This window comes from Grus americana, chromosome 3 (genome assembly GCF_028858705.1).
Source record: "Grus americana isolate bGruAme1 chromosome 3, bGruAme1.mat, whole genome shotgun sequence".
In the NCBI taxonomy this organism is placed as follows: domain Eukaryota; kingdom Metazoa; phylum Chordata; class Aves; order Gruiformes; family Gruidae; genus Grus; species Grus americana.
The window spans coordinates 24,756,795-24,773,728 of record NC_072854.1 but is presented as its reverse complement, the minus strand read 5'-3'; the positions used below and the strand labels follow the sequence as shown (position 1 = coordinate 24,773,728).

The window sequence follows — 16,934 nt, the reverse complement described above, 5'->3', positions numbered from 1 at the left end:
AAAAGGTTTTAAGGATAACTTTAGACACTCATTTTCTCCGGAGAAAACATTTATTTTCTCTGACCAGTTCTGCTGTCCTAGAGTTTGCCAGGTCCCCTGCTTTGAAAAGGACAGCCTTGCTTCTCTACAGTCTGTCTTCTGCTCTGTGAGTTCTCCCACAGTCTTCATGTGGATAGTTCCACAGGTTTTATTACTAGACTTTTGTTTTGGTTTAGGCTTTTAAAATGTTCCATTCTCTATTCCTTCTTCCTCCACTACACTTTTTCAAGCTACTCTCCCAGTGAAGGTACTTGTCTTTATCTCAGGCATTGTTAAATCTTAACTACAGTAAGTAAGATTAATTCAGTATCGTCTCAGATCTGGAGACTACATCTTGTAGTACAGACAGTAAATTGTTTTAGACATGCATAGAGGCATTGCCAAAATGCAGAATTTAATTCTGTTATGCGTATTCATACATTAACTATCAATTACCCACATTTTCAGACTGACAAATTAAACCAACAATACTCAAAAAAACTTTCCAAAAATACTCTACATGAAACTGAGACTTTTTAAATGTGTATCTTCCACTTTCAATTATTTTATTACTCATTTTGCGTAAGAAAATAATACTCAAGTAACTTATTTTTAGTTTGAAGGTGCTCCTTTATTTACGTTGAATAGTCTAGGATGAATACAGAACGATGAAGAAAATAGAATAGCCTGAAGCAAAGTAGTGCAGCACATGTGTCTGTTCAAACATGAATAATAAATTGCACAGGGAATACTAATATTTTTCCACATCAGCCTATTCAGGTTTAATATGTACTCTGTCTTGTTATAACTGATTAGAAATAAAGGGACTGAAAATGAATTTCAGTGTAATTGGTTCCCTTCCCAATGAAGTCGTAGAGGAATATACCTACAAAGGCAGGAGCTGAACTTGTGTCTAATAGATTTCTCTACTAGATAATAAAATGAGACACATACTTGTCTTTCCCCACTGGTGTTCATATTCTGCTTGACAAATGTTCTCGATTTGAATCATCACATCACCTCTTTCACTCTTTAAGAAGTGGACACAATGAAAATTACTTCCCTGAAAAACAGAATAAAATTAAGACTTCATCAAAACAAAATGCTGATATTTGATAAAATCAAGGCATCAGGGAGAGATCTAAGAGGGAGAATGCTGAGAGTTGTTATCCATAAATAATATATCTTTTGGATATGATAGTATTCATTTCCAGAAATCGTGTCCATCATACTGTTACTACTAATGGTTAACAATGACGTGTAACAGCTTGTGTAAAAATATTGAAGTGAAATCCTTATTCAGTATGGTTAAGATAGTGTTATTTTCCTATGGAAGTAGAAGCTACTTGTATTATCAGGACAGTTAGTAATAGTGTCCGAGCCTTTACCATATCAGCATTGGGGTTGACAGTTGTTAGCAGATCCTCGCTGGTTTAATTTTTTAACTATAATTTATTCTCAGCGAGTAGCATCTAACAGCTATCCAGAAGAGACATCCAATATGAACATTTGGCTAGTGGCAATGATCCAGATGTATCAAAGATGCAACTCAGAGTTGTGTATGCTTAGGCAGCTGTGACAAGCCAGCTTTTCTCTTTGTGAAAGAGTGACAAAATTATGATAAGCTCTGCCTTATGTTAGATATTAAAGCTGATCCCTCACTGTACTAGAAAAATACCTAAGCATCATCATAGTTGGATCATCAATATTTTTTTTACTAACTAATACATATAGCATCTTCACTGCTAGTTTGCCAGACCACCTACAGAGACATAACCCACTTTTAAAAACTACCCAACCAAACATTCAAATCCTGTTAATAGAAATAGTGTCATTCTCTGCAAAATGCTGGAGGTTCTACGTAAAGACTCATTATATCTTCCATGGCTTTGGCATCCACTCCATTTTCTGTCACCTTTTTTGTTGCCATCAGAGGTGAGCTGGTTGTTTAGCTCCTGTTCACTTCCTCTTTGATAAAGCAGAGAGGAGATACACTACAGAATGTGTGGCAATTAGCATTTTACTTGGAGCAGAGACGGTAACCTCAGCCACTTTTTTCCTAGAGCGAACTGGAAAATTCTGGAGGTTGACTTTTCCTAATTCTCTTTTTCAAAAGTATGCAGAGTAGGGAAGTAAAAGTTACATAGCAAATAGGCATATATTTGTAAAACAAATCAGATATAATCAAAGGAATTATTCAGGTAGATGATTGTTGTATGAAGTTTCTGTTGTTTTTTTTTTTTAATACCTGGAAATGATCTAAAGTGATTATTTCAATAGTGTAATTCCCCAACTAATTGAAGAGACTTTGTAAGTACAATACTGAGATCTCTTTTTTTTTAATGAATATAGTGTATATAAGCTAATTAAAGTGTGTTCTCTGGGTCTTTAAGCTTACTTAGTTTTAATTGCTAGAATATTGTTTTAAAATTGAAGTGGGATTTTTACAATTGTCAATAACAACAGTGTATAGCAAATAGTTCAAGCAAAAAGAGCTTACCAAATAAGCAAATTCTACCTTGCCTCCATATAACACTTGGAGTCAGAATTATTTTAAATAAAACTACTTAGAAAAAAAAAGAGGTTTTTTTTTTTCTTTATTGAACACTACCAAATAGAAACTAACTGGTGAAGCCTTCATGTCGTGCATGTGCCAAACATAATTAAATCTGGTGAAACAGAGGTTTGAACATCTATTCCCTATCATGAAGAAGGAGCAGACCATCACTGGAAGGAATCTGTATAAAAATTCAGACCTCTTAGTTTGCTGCTGGGAAATACATATTTAATTTCCACTCTATTTCTGGTATGAGTAAAAATGAATTTCATATTCTTCTTCAGATCTGTAGAATACTGTTGCGCTTTACAAGCAGCACTTCTTGAAATCCAAGTTTATCACTGTCTTATCAAGATGATTTTGAAACAGAGTATTTACATCTGTCTTCTAGTAGTTTTATAGTGTTTATATCATATTCCATAATAGTTATGTAAAAACCCCACTGCTCAGAAACTGCGTATGTTTTTTTCCTTCTTGCTGTGGGCTGTGTAATAATACAGAGTGATTTCTGAGCTTGCTCTGATTTCTGAATCAACCAGCTCTCTTACTGCAAGCAGGCCAGGGTTAATTAGTTCTGTCGTGCTGTATTACTATTTTGCTTCTGGTATGTGTGACCCAGCTTGTCCAGAACTACCTCAGATACCTCTTATTTCCTCTTCCTCTCCACATGGCATTTTTGAAGTTTTATGAGTGTATAAGGGAGTCCAAGGTTTACTGGTTTAGAACAAAAAATACAGAAACTGAAAATGACTGTCCATCTAGTCCTTTGAGTACTCACTGGGGAATGGGAATCTTACATACCTGCATTACAAATCACTTTGATAAGATATAAAAACGTAGTAATATGAACTAGAATGTGATTTTCCCCAATCCTGTGCAACTGCCCTAACCATAAAGCTCCTGTGTAATCTTTTCTCCTGTCCTTTTTCATTTTGTTGGGTCGAGGTTTTTTTTGTTTTGGTTGCCGGGGGGGGGGGGTGGGGGGTGTGTGTTTGTTTTTGATTTGGGGTCTTTTTGAGTTCTTGCCTGTATGGTTACAGAGTTTCAATAAGAAGGACAGATGCCCCCAACCACAGAGTACTCCAAAGCCTGGTAGCTAGGACTGCCTTTCTCAGGAGAAATATGGATATCTGTGCAATGAAGAGCAAGCTGAGCCATCGTAATCTGCATTTTTATTACAGTGCAAATCATGGAACCAAACTAGATGGGTCATCATCTGTGCAGGATCTTGTGTGATCTATAAAACTGTATAATCATCATTAAGTTTTCAGTTTAAAAGATGATAAAAGGTTTCATGGTACTTTGCAAGATATTTGATGACTTTCAAAATTCTGCAGTCCAAAATATTTATAGATTGATAACTCAGATTTTGGTGCAAAAGTATGGGACCTAAGAGAATGAGTCTCCAGTCTTCTCCAATTGCCAGCCTGGAGCATACCCAGATCTTTATGGAAAAGTTGCAGGTGACCTTCAGGAGGTTTTCTCAGGCCTAGAAATGCCAAAGGTTGGACAGAGTGACTTGCTGCCCTGAGCACAGGGTGTGGAGACAGAAGGATTGAACTTTGTGCATAGCATTTACACATCACTATCTCCAGGCAGCTGTGTCTGCTGCCTTAGGTAGCTCTGTAAACTATTGGATCCCAGCTCAGGCCTGTTGAATTCTACCCATTTACTCTGGAGCGACCTTCCTGATATCCAGGTTCCTGGTCCTAGTTTTATACCCTGGATAACACACACCTTTTTTATTGACCTGCCAATCCCCCAGTTAGAATTAAACTCAGGTAACTGTAGACATGTGCAGTATAACCATCTATGTGATCCTAGAGTTGCTTTATATTCAGTAAATAGAAAAAGATACAATTCGTCTAACCTATTTCAGATGTTTTCCTTAATTTAAGAGGAATCATATTGTGAAAGTACTTCTTTTTATCCCTTGCCTTTGAGGGAGTTTATATTACTTTACATTGTACACAACAGCCTTTAATCGGATGTACACCGTCCTCTATTTCCATCAAACATGGAAAACACCCCACGGAAAGTATTTACTTGGTCTGTGGGACTAGGAGCTATGTAAGGCAAGGTATACAGATGCTAATCAAAGAAGTCAAGTAAAAATGTGTTGAATATATATTAATATTCATATTCTAGAAAATCTGAACTAGTGCAGACAGCTGTGAGATGCAGCGAGCTATTAAACCCTGTACATGCTTCAGGCTAAGCAGAGAGACTTCTGCTATGCAAATAAGAAAATGTAAATTTATATGGTGACATGGGGGTTAATATTTACATTATAAAATAGCCCATTGCCTTCAATAGGATAACGCAGGCATGAAGTCCAGGGAATGACATTACAGGCCACGGCATTATTCAATGATTAGAAGAGCAAAGCACTAAAATGCTTAAATACTGGTTGTCACAAAATTATCTCTGTAACCCTACTGATGCGTTATATTAGAAGGGTCATGTCTATACGGACAGTTTTCTGACCCCAGAGAAAAGGAGATTATAGTGGTCTATGCTTAGTTTGAGTTCATTTAATTCAGTATCAAAACTGCTTTCTTCCTTTGTCAGAGGTTTTGTTTTGGAATTTCATATTTCATTACAGATTTTAATTTCCCCTGATTTATCTAATTTAACAAAAGAGGTTAAGAGAGGTACTTATAATAACTCCTTTTTTTCCCCTCTGCGATGTTTTGGAAAAAATGTTTTCTGCAAAATTGTACTCAGGAGTGAAGAGATATTAATAATTAGAATTGATTTACATAGAAATAGGCTAATTATTATGTTGGATGCATGGAATTATTCATTGTTTAAAATTTTAATTTTTTTTTTTTTATTTTAAGGGAATTTTTATTGCTTTATAGAGTGTCCCATAGCATCATCTCTAATTGGCTTTGAATTTCCTAAAACTCGGCCACAGATGTTTTTTATTACTTTAACAAGAGATAAAAGCTCTTCCTGTAATACATGTTACTTTTCAATTGATATTAAAAAGGTTAAGGGGACTCCCTTTGGTGCCACCTATCTTCAGATAAAAGAGGAGAGAATTTGGTAAATCACATCATATTTTGTTCCTCTACAGAATTAGTTTCATTTTTTCCTTCAGTCTCCAGTATTTCTGAGTAATGTAATGATTTCATAATTGTTTTGTTTGCAAATCACAAATTAATGCATGGAAAAAGCTGCAGTAGTTGTTCATCACAGCTCTGAAATATTACTTCATACAGCAAAATATAGTATGTATCTATTACATATTGACGTTGGCTATATCATGTAAAAAGAAAAGTAAAGCGTTGGGAGCGTATTATCTTGTTTCCTTGACATTTTCATTAGTATGGGATAAAAATTCCAGACATTGGTGTTTGCAGTGTAAAAGTTACCCATTTAAAGGATGTGCAGCATGTGCCTGATATATAACGTGTGTGCCTGGAAGGATCGTACCAGTTTGGGGAGTTCGCTGCTGCGGTGGGCTGCAGGGGGAGGTTTCACTTCACCGCGGCAGAGCTGGCCAGTGCAAAGGGAGGGATGAGAGCGGAAAGACTAAGAGTGCAAGACAAAACAAGTGAAGATAAATGTATTTTATACTACCTATCCAGGGCCAGGACTGAGTTACGCATTTAAAGTTTTAAATTTTTTTTCAGGTATGGTTCAGGTTTATGATCATGACATGTCGTTAATATGTTATAATTACATACTGTTCCACTAGTATATAAAAAATGTAAACGCTCAGAATAATTGCTCATAAAATGCATATAACAAAACTAATTTTCAGCATTCTCTCAGGAAATTTTAAAATTATAAATAAAAAGTATTCTGAGTTTGTTTTTTCCACAAATTTGCATTTTTATGGGTACTCTTAAACAAATTTAGTTTTGCTCATCTTGGACTTTTACTATGAGGTGGTTGTTAGTGTAATAGCTTTACTTCGCTACTAGTGTGTCTCAGTTCAACCATATTATCTGGGAAAAAAACCCTCTTTAGTATCTGACTGCAACATTGTGATTTTTTAAATAATGAATGGTTGATCTTAAATTATTTGAGACATCTATAATTACACCTTAAAATAATTAAAAGCTTCAGTCTCTGTAAGACAGATGGCTGTAGCACAGAAACCAGCTTCACAATTGGCACTAATTAACACCCTTGTTGGAATCTCAGCAGTGGCCAAAATATTAAATGGGTATCAAAAGTAAATTACTCAGCCAGAGAGAGTTTGTCCAAGTCAATATATTGATGAGAGATTGTGAATGCCTTAATTGCATGTATGCTTGCTCATATTTATTTTCTGAAAGCAAATACGTGGCTTCACACTCCTGTAAAGATAAATATCGTATTTCCTATTAAACCAAAATCAAAGTGTTTCATGTTTGTGTGAAATGAGAGAATGAATTCTAGAGGCTAACAGCTCCATGCCATTATGTTAAGAAATTATTGTGGTTAAAACCCCCCTGGTTTCAGTAACAATATATGTATGTCACTTTTCCTTTATAGCTATGTCTATGTACAGTAATTTCTGGAAGCTAGTAAACTTAGTTTTTAAAATTAAAGAAATGCATACATATAACAAACACCATAACACAGACTAATGCGTTATGAAATGTGGATGTGAAAAACTGTGTTTAAGAACCTTATTAGCTGTCAGGAAATATCCAGAAACACTTGCCATCAATTTCTTTCAGTTTAAGATGGGGAGCTGTTCTGCATACATAGCAAACACAGTGAAATGATGGTCCACAGCAATTCTGAACTGATAATGGCTTCGGTCTGAAACCAAAATTCCTCCTTGACACAACAGACCATAATAACTCCTTAGTGATACATGAATTACATGAATATATAAAATCTGAAGGAATTTAGGGCATAAGATCAAAAATATCTTTTTAATTAAAATATATGATTTTTAAAATTTTTTTTACTATGAAATAAAATATAAAATGCATACTCAATCAACACAAGTAATTTCCATAACTAAAGATAAATCTGCATGATTCCATTTTACAGCTTAGCTTAAATACAGTTAATGAGGAAGGGGGAGAAGGTATGGGGAGACAAGTTCAGTGGACTTTCAGTCTGCTATGATGTTTCAGTAGCAACAAAAATAAAACATTCAAAGGCAGACTTAGTTGTTTATTTCTCTTATAAGCATTTCTGTTGCTTTCTTGAATTACTTGGGCTAGCTCTAATAAATTATTTGGACATCGTGTTTCCTATTTTTTGTCTCCCTTCACTTGTCACCTCTCCTTGGAGTCTAACAAACTCTCATTTAAACTTCTTGTGTAGGTGAATTTACACATTTGCATTTTTGCCTTTAATGTTTCTGATTAAGAGGATCCATTCTTAGCAATACCTTTTCAGATTATTTTCACTTAGAAGAACATGTTTACAATCAAAAGGGTTCATAAATAACTTGTTGTTCTATGAATGGTGCTCAACTGACGTCTCTGGAGTGACAGTACTGTAAGCTGGGCAGGAGAAAATCCATAGTGTTAGCAGCAGTTCACCATCTCAATAGTTCTTTTCAGCTCTTTTATAAATGAGAGAATAATTCAGTCTCATTTCTGGTAAATGAAATGGCAGCTTTTAATTGCGTAGATAAGGATTTACTAAGGACTTGTTTGTTTAGGGGTGTTAGTTCCAGGTAGTGTGTGAACATACCTCATACTGGCTGTCTTTGAGGATGCTGTTAGCATACAGTAAATGTGGGATAGTGTACTTAATGTTTAGATTTTGAAAGTGAAGAAAACAACTTTTCCCAGAGCCTTTTAAACACATTAGTGAGATACCTTTGCTACTTACTTCAGTTGCCAAACTCACATAGGTCTGAAATCAAGAGGCTTAGCAGGTTCCATGTCTTGCAGAGAGGTAGAAAGCAGTTCACAGCCCCTACTTTTGCATGCTGCCTAATCTACTGGCTCTCAATCAATCTTTGAATATGCCTATTTCCCCAGCTTTATTAATATAGGTTTCAGGTGTGCTAATGCCTTTAGTAGGAGTATTCACAGAGGGAGTTAGAACACAATTGCTGGCAAATTGTAATTTACATAAGAACTCTTAACTTTGCACAAACCTCCCAATGCAGACTACCTTTAAGTGGACCGTGGTCATTAGTTCCACACTAATACACTATCACATGGTGACCAGAGGCAACTTGTGGACTTGCAAATATATTCAGAATATTTAAAAATTGCCAGAAATGCTCTTCTCACTGTTTTTTCTCAATATCTAATCAAGGCTTAATCTATATTAAAAAAAATAGACTTTGTCCATGGAAGTTTATTTGTACTGAAAGTGGCTCTAAAATTCCCAACAAACTCATGACAAAAAAAAAAAATACCCTGATAGCTGCTAAATACACGGAAACTACCTGTGACTTAGGAAGTCTGAGCTGCAATTGTTGGAAGCTGAAAGAGTATAAAGGAAGTTTTATCACGGAATGCTTGCTCCATTCCTACACTTCTCCTTAGGTATCCATTATTGGCCACTGTCTGATCCAGAATACTGGAGTAGCAGACTGTTGATCTGATCCAGCATAGTTGGATTATGTTAACTGAAGTGGCTATGGGAAGCGGGTTGGGAAAATTGGCTGATTTTCACAGGTCGGTTTGAAAAATATTGTCTACACACTGGTACCAACAAAAGCTGCAGTAAGAATCCAGTCACCTTCATTCTCAATCAGAATTTATTTTGGTGTTACCGCTAGTGGTTTTACTCCTAAGCTTATGGGAAGGCAGTTTTTGTTGCTTAAGGTATATCCGCATAGCAGATATAACAGTAGATACTGCTTACCTAAAATAAAAATTACATGACATGGTGTATAAAATAATAAATAAATCATTAGTGTACAAATCACACTTCATATAGAGGTTATTATACCCATTTTATCCTGGATTCTCTCTTATCGTAAGAATGTGACAAATAGCAATTTATACAGGCAACTAATTGAACACATTTTAAAGAAGAAAAAGAACATTGGAAACTATAATTAGCAAAACTTAAAACGGAGATCCATTAAGGAGAAGAGCGACTTAGAAAGTTAGATTAAGTCAAAGATACTTTTCTTGGTGTTCAGGGATCGTCACAACCCCACCAATGAAGGCTGGGGTGCTAGATTAGGGACTTCCTAATATTTCCTTGAAGCTGCATCAGCAGTCTGTATGATCATAACAGAGATCACTAATCTGATGCAATTAGTTTTTTCCACTCTGTTCCACTGCAAATTCAAGGACATGATTTCAGCTGTAGCTGTAGCTGGGAACAGATCAAAAGTATTAACGAAAGTAACATGAGAACCTTATGTTGTAATCCTTTGCCGTGTATTTCCTGACTTATCGCAGCTCTGAAAGTGTTCAGGTTGATCAGTGATTGAATGATGATCTGAACATGCAACTGAAAGGAGGACCTGTAGCTCTAGGGTTTTGTCGTCTGATCTGGAACTCTCATCCCACCGCCTCTGACTGCGACTTGCTCATTTGTGAAGTGTCTCAGGGATCTTTGTGAGGCTCAGCCAGTAGGTGCTTCTCACCACGGTGTGATTTAGCAGATGAAAGGTGTGCAGAATACAGTTTTACTTTAACAATTTCTACAGTGATCATCTTTCCTGTGGTGTTCAATTATGTGTTTCACAATAGCAAAGATCTCCAGTTTCTGTTTGATCTCCTTCCTTGGAGACAGACTGTCCATGCACAGATTTTTTCCCTGAACTAGAAAAAGATAACATCCAGTGTTGACCACTATAAATTCTTAGGCATAAACACAATTTATTTCATGGCTCTGCAGGCTCACAGGTATGAGAAAACTCAGTATTTTTACCTTGCTTGCATTTGATAAAAAAATGTGAATACCAAAGTCTTCTGTATGTTCTCCAGAACTGTACATTTTAGCACTTTAGTAGAAAGCATAAAAAACAGGTTCTTCCAGATCATATGTAGGAAAAAATGTTACTGCTGCAAGACGAAAGAATGATCAACTGAACTTCCTTCCAACTATGAATGATCAAGCTTTCATCAAAGTTTCCATCAAACATTTGTTTCTGCAGTATAAAAGAGATCAACAGACTGGTCTTAGAGAAATGTGTTCCATTTGTATTAAAATGGGGATAAACAAAGTTTCTGGGACTATTTATTTTAACTTGTTACTTGAATTAAAAAAAAAAAAACAAACACCTTAAAAAGAACCTCTTAGTATCTGAAAAGATGTGATGTCAAAATTTGCAGTAAAAAAGAAAGATAACAGAGGAAGTAGTGAGCAGCAGAAGTGTTATACTGATTGCTGTGGGTTAGCCCCGGCCAGCAGCTGCATCCCACTCAGCTGCTCACTCACTCAACCCTGGTGGGATGGGGAAGAGAATTGGAAGGGTAAAAGTGCAACAACTTGGGTTGAGATAAGAACAGTATAATAGGTAAAGAAAAAGCTGCACGCACAAGCAAAGCAAAACAAGGAATTCATTCACTGCTTTCCATTGGCAGGCAGGTGATCAGTCATCTCCAGGAAAGCAGGGCTCCATCACTCGTAACCATTAGCTGGGAAATGAAATGCCATAACTCTGAACGTCCCCCCTTTCTCCTCCTACCCACCCCCCGCCAGCTTTTATTGCTGAGCATGACGTCATATGGTATGGCATATCCCTTTGGTCAGTTGGGGTCAGCTGTCCCAGCTGTGTCCCCTCCCAGCTCCTTGTGCACCCCCAGCCCACTCGCTGGTGGGGTGGGGTGAGAAGCAGCAAAGGCCTTGGCTCTGTGTGAGCACTGCTCAGCAGTAACAAAAACATCCCTGTGTTATCAACGCTGTTTTCAGCACAAATCCAAAGCAGCACCATGTGAGCTGTTCTGAAAGGAATAAATCTACCCCAGCCAAAACCAGTACCCTGACATTTGTATTTCAGCCTGATTAATAATTGAAACCAAGCTTCTGATGCTGTTAAATATGTTTTTTGATGCTGGTAAATATATTTTTTAATGCAAAGCAAATAATTTATTGTAAATTTATAGTTGTGAATAGGAAGATGACAGACATAAAATAGGAACTCCCAAGATTTTACTGCCCTAGGCAAACCGAAATTGGTTCAGTCTTGCAGCCTACAGGCATTAAATAATTTTGTATCTAGATTTTCTTGCCTGGGGCAACTACCTATATGTTAAAGTTGGTCGGTGATCAAGGGTCACAGATGTGGCAGTAGTCTTTGTATACTGAAGTCAGTTATTTGAATATCAGAAAACAATGGAATAAAGTGTCTTAAAAAATACAGGAGAAAAACACATTTCATATATATATATACGTAGATAGAAATTGCTTTTTAGCAATTTGAATTGCAGTTTTCTGAATAGATATTGATAATAGACCAGTTAGCATGCTGAATACATATTTCTAAGTGCTTCATTAAATGAATATTCCCATATACATACTAGTCAGACCATCTCAAATAATTTCGTATTAATAAAACTTAGCATTTTAACAGAAAGTAAGCAGTTTAAAGAGCAAGAATACAAAAGCTTATGTATTTTGGCAATGTTTCTTCTTATTTCTTCCGTGGATATAACAGAAATCTGACTCATTTTATCTTCAAAGCTTGGACTTCTGGTACAGCTTCTATGATAAAATATGTCTCCAAACATTTGGGAGGTTTGGTTCAGAAGAGCCTCTCGTACTCAGCCTAAAACAGTTCTTTGGAGCCTTGCATGATATTCTTTAAGAAAGAGTTATTCCTTATAAGAAGTATATAGGATAACATCAGCCTTAGGTAGGTAACTAAGGTAGCATGCAAAAGCATAATCCGGTTTCTGTATGAGCCAAGTGACTTGTCAGAGGAACACGGTGTTTTTCTTTGCCCCAGGCTGCCCAGTTTACCCAGGGAAAAGAAATGCCAACCTCCTGCCTACACTCTGAGCTCCCGAGAAGACGTGCAGTTAACAGATCTTCACTATACTAAGAAGGGAGGTGGAAGGAAAGTTTCATTTTTAAACAAAATTTAATTTTAATTTTGCCAACCATGTCCTGAGCTGCATCAAGAGCAGCTTGACTAGCAGGTTGAGGGAGGTGATTCTGCCCCTCTACTCTGCTCTTATGACTCCACCTGGAGTACTGCATCCAGCTCTGGGGGCCCCAGTACGAGAGAGAGACATGGAGCTGTTGGAGCGAGTCCAGAGGAGGGCCACGAAGCTGACTGGAGGGCTGGAGCACCTCTCCTATGAGGACAGGCTGAGACAGTTGGGGTTGTTCAGCCTGGAGAAAAGAAGGGTCCGGGGAGATATGATTGCGGCCTTCCAGTACCTGAAGGGGCCTACAAGAAAGCTGGAGAGGGACTGTTTACAAGGACATGGAGTGATGGGACAAGGGGTAATGGGGTCAATTTAGATTAGATGTTAGGAAGAAATTGTTTACTGTGAGGGTGGTGAGGCACTGGAACAGGTTGCTCAGAGAGGTTGCGGATGTCCCCTCCCTGGAAGTGTTCAAGGCCAGGTTGGATGGGGCTTTGGGCTACGTGGTCTAGTGGAGGGTGTCCCTGGACATGGCTGGGGGGTTGGAACTGGATGATCTTTGAGGTCCCTTCCAACCCAAACCATTCTGTGATTCTATGATTTTCTAAAAAAAAATCTTTCTCAAGTTCTGTACTAAAGTATACTGTTGTTTTCAGCAATACAACAGCTTATACATTTAATATGTCAACTATCAGTTTTACCACTATGCTAATAAATGACACTACTGCATGGAGCACTTATAATAATCTATAACATGTTGTCAGAAAATTTACCTGCATTGATGTGTATTTCACTGTTAAGAATATACAAATTTGAAATAGCTTTTGTATACGCTTGTTTTCATAAAGCTCTGATCCAAAGCATTGCTATGGTCCTAGTATGTGACTGACCATTTAAACACCGTTGTGAAGCCTGTTGTTACCTCCCCTGAACACACCGTTTCCAAAAGTTGACATGCTGTACTGCAATTCATAGTGCAGTGTCAGTCAGAACTGTTGTACATTTTAAAGTAATGGCTGTGTTTTACTGACTTCTTTCTCTGCTGTTTCCACTTAGTATTTGATAGATTTACCAAGCTATTTTAAAAATTGAATATAGAACCTTTAATAAATGTTTCCATTTTATTTACAAGTGTTTGTATGTATGGAATTTATTAAGAAAGCAATATTTTCGAGCAGGATGTCTAATCAATTTATAAACATTAATTTTTCAGTGTGGCTTAGTACAGGAAATAATCATGAATTCACTTTGGGCATTACTTTGTACTTGTTCACCTCCTAATCATATTAATAAGAGTTCATATATAGGAAATGCATTATTATTTCAAGCAACTCATGCAGTATTGTTATTCTGATGTGACAGTCAATTTAGCATTAATAATAGAACTTAAGTTCTGCTCCTCTTTATGCCCTTCTGCCTGAACCCTATGACTGGAATATTTAATATACTCTTACACTGTGGTAAGGTTGACCACTGTGAATATTTTTAGCCTCAGCCATCCAATCAAGTATAAGGGAGCTGGGATCAAACCACACTCCTCATTTGGAATAAACTACAGCACTATTAGGAAAATCATCTGAAGAAAATTATTTTCTACCTTATAAAAATGGCTGTCTAACTGTCCTAAAAAATTGCTAAATTTAGCTTTTCTTTTGTAGTAGCTTTCCTTGCAAACGTAGCAAATAACAGGAACCCTGTAAGTAAAAGAGAACTGAAATTGCACGTATATCCAGAGCAATATTTACCTGCACTAAATGGTTCTCTTGCTTAGCCTTCTGCTGTTTGCCTGAGCAAGACTGTCATAACACCAGTAGAGCAGAGCTGCCAAGGTGTCCTATTGAACCAAGCAGATAGAGTGAGCAGCCTCTTGGGAACATAAAACCATTGTTCGGCATCAGAAATGGGGTATAGACTGAGCTGTTAATAAATGGAGTGCTTTTATAAAGATAGCTAATTTATAAAAGACTTGTGTTAATTTGGTGCTTATCTGGAGTTGTTATGATTTTATGTACCGTTATCCTTTTTTACATTTGTTTAAATATCTAGTATCTTCTAATACATGGTGTTTCAGTCCTTAGGGGAATGCTTGCAACGGGTCATTTTGTTCTCTGCTCTCTAAATCCTTTGATGTATCAGCTGAGAAAAGTTTAATGTTCTGATTTACAAATGAATGACGTGGCACGGTCACTTCCAGTTCTGCTAGGTTGTGGGAAAATACAATATTGCTAGATGTGCCCACAGGGAATTGTGTGAGCGGGAATGTATCCTCGGAAACAGAAGACTGACAAAATACTGTTTTCTCTGAAAGAAGATGAGAAGCTCTTGATTGAGTTCCATGCAACCGAACTCCTAAAAAAAATGGGTTTAGTGTACACAAGGATGACATACACAGCTTTAAATTTAGTGTAAATAAAATTATACAATTTATCTCTGTCAATACGCAATGTCTGTATGTACTGCTATATGTAGGTTTTACAGTATGGAAAAGCTAAGGTGTGGAGTGTGATGACTGTAACAGCAGGTTTCTTCTGGACTACAGGACACTTGTGCTCGAGGCTTTTAATCTGGTTCGCATGAAGGATCATTAAAGCAATACTCTCCCAGCTGCTGGCAGCACTAAAAATCATTTCATACAACCGTGCTTGCGGCAAAGTTCATATACGGTCTGATAAGAGGGGAAAGTGAGACTGAAGGGAATGTGAAGAGTGAAAGTGGAAAAAAATATAAAGAGAAGAAACTACCATAGGGATAAGAGAAAAGGGAAGGAAAGGTGAAAGACATTCAGCCCCCAAGGCTGATGAAGGAGTGTGAGACAGTATGGGAGGAGGAAGCAAAACGGAAGGGCTAGATGGGAATGCAGGTATTCAACATGAGACACAATTTTGGAAGCAAGAAGGAACATAATTCAATTTTTATGGCCATGTAGGAATAGGCCAACACCCTTTCTGAGTCTGCATAGCATAAGTTTGTAATTTTGTCTGTAGCAATGTGTTATTTTAATAGATCTTGATTTTATTTCAGTCTTTAAGAGTGTTGCTTGTTGAGGCCTTTTAACTTAGGATTTCTTTAAAAAGTTATCTGGTATCAGACATAGCTTAATTTGAGTAATCTCTGTGAACAGCAAAATGGTAGACTCAAGTGAAACACTAACATTTTAAACACAAATTATGATTTCTGTTTTTCATCCTACAATACTTCAGTAAGGACGCTGACATACATCTTATTTTAATGAAGTTAGTTGTTGTCTCTCTTGTCTGTATTCTCTCCCTTATTCTTTTGTGTACTTTTCTTGTAAAAAATCAAGTGTTGTTAAAATGAGTCAACCTTCTAGTAAAACATGTCATGTAAAAAACTATATTAGGAAAATTATTTGGTTACCATATTCTCAGGGTTATGTCCTCCACCCTGAGATAAAATAATTTATTTCAGAAAGCTGAACAAAAACCCTAAACAACTGTGTGCCAGAGAACCGTTTTACTAAATTATCATTGATGGGCATATAGTAGTCAATAAACATCAAGGCCAGTATTTAGATTCATTGGTGTTTGAAAAGTGCAATTGAGAATAAAAGTACAGCTTCAGTGTCTCTTATGTAACTCAGTAATTACACTTAAAGTGTTCCTCTAACTGTAAATAAATGCTAGATGCAGAATGAAATGCCTGAGCTTATTTTCCTGCATGTTGTAGAGGTGCAGAGGAAGGAGAGCAAAATGGAGGATAAGCTGAAAATTTAGTGAAACTTGGTTTCACATGCAAAGCTGTGTGACTTGATGGAGAAAGGGTTGCTCTGCCTCTGCTCAGCTTCTTTTCCAAGCTGAGGAAACCCATGGTGGGAAGGGACATTGCAGTGCATGTGCCAGGTCGTGTTGTCCAGCAGGTGGTCAGCAGCACCACCAAGCCAGCTCTTTCCCAGGGGCCAACATGCCCAGGCAGCGACAAAGCAAAGCGTTATAGACAGGATACCGAGGCTCAACACCAGCGAGGCTGTGCTCACTTCTAGATTAGGGTGCGATTAAATATCTTGCCACCTCATCATCAAATGAATTGAAGCAAAGCGGATCCCTCTCTCAGATGGGGCTGTTGGAGAGAGTCCAGAGGAGGGCCATGAAAATGATCAGAGGGCTGGAGCAGCTCTCCTATGAAGACAGGCTGAGAGAGTTGGGGTTGTTCAGCCTGGAGAAGAGGAGGCTCCAGGGAGACCTTACAGCAGCCTTCCAGTATCTGAAGGGGCCTACAGGAAAGATGGTCACGGACTGTTTATCAGGGAGTGTAGTGACAGGATAAAGGGCAATGGCCTTTAGCTGAAGGAGGGACGATTTAGATTAGATGTCAGGAAGAAATTCTTCACTGTAATAGTGGTGAGGCACTGGAACAGGTTGCCCAGA

At 37.3% G+C, this 16,934-nt stretch overlaps 1 protein-coding gene across 1 annotated transcript in view; it reads left to right on the top strand.

Moving 5' to 3' along the window:
• CSMD1 (CUB and Sushi multiple domains 1) overlaps positions 1-16,934 on the top strand; it is a 1,238,533-nt gene that overhangs the window by 522,691 nt on the left and 698,908 nt on the right. The gene's annotated exons all lie outside the window — the stretch shown is intronic.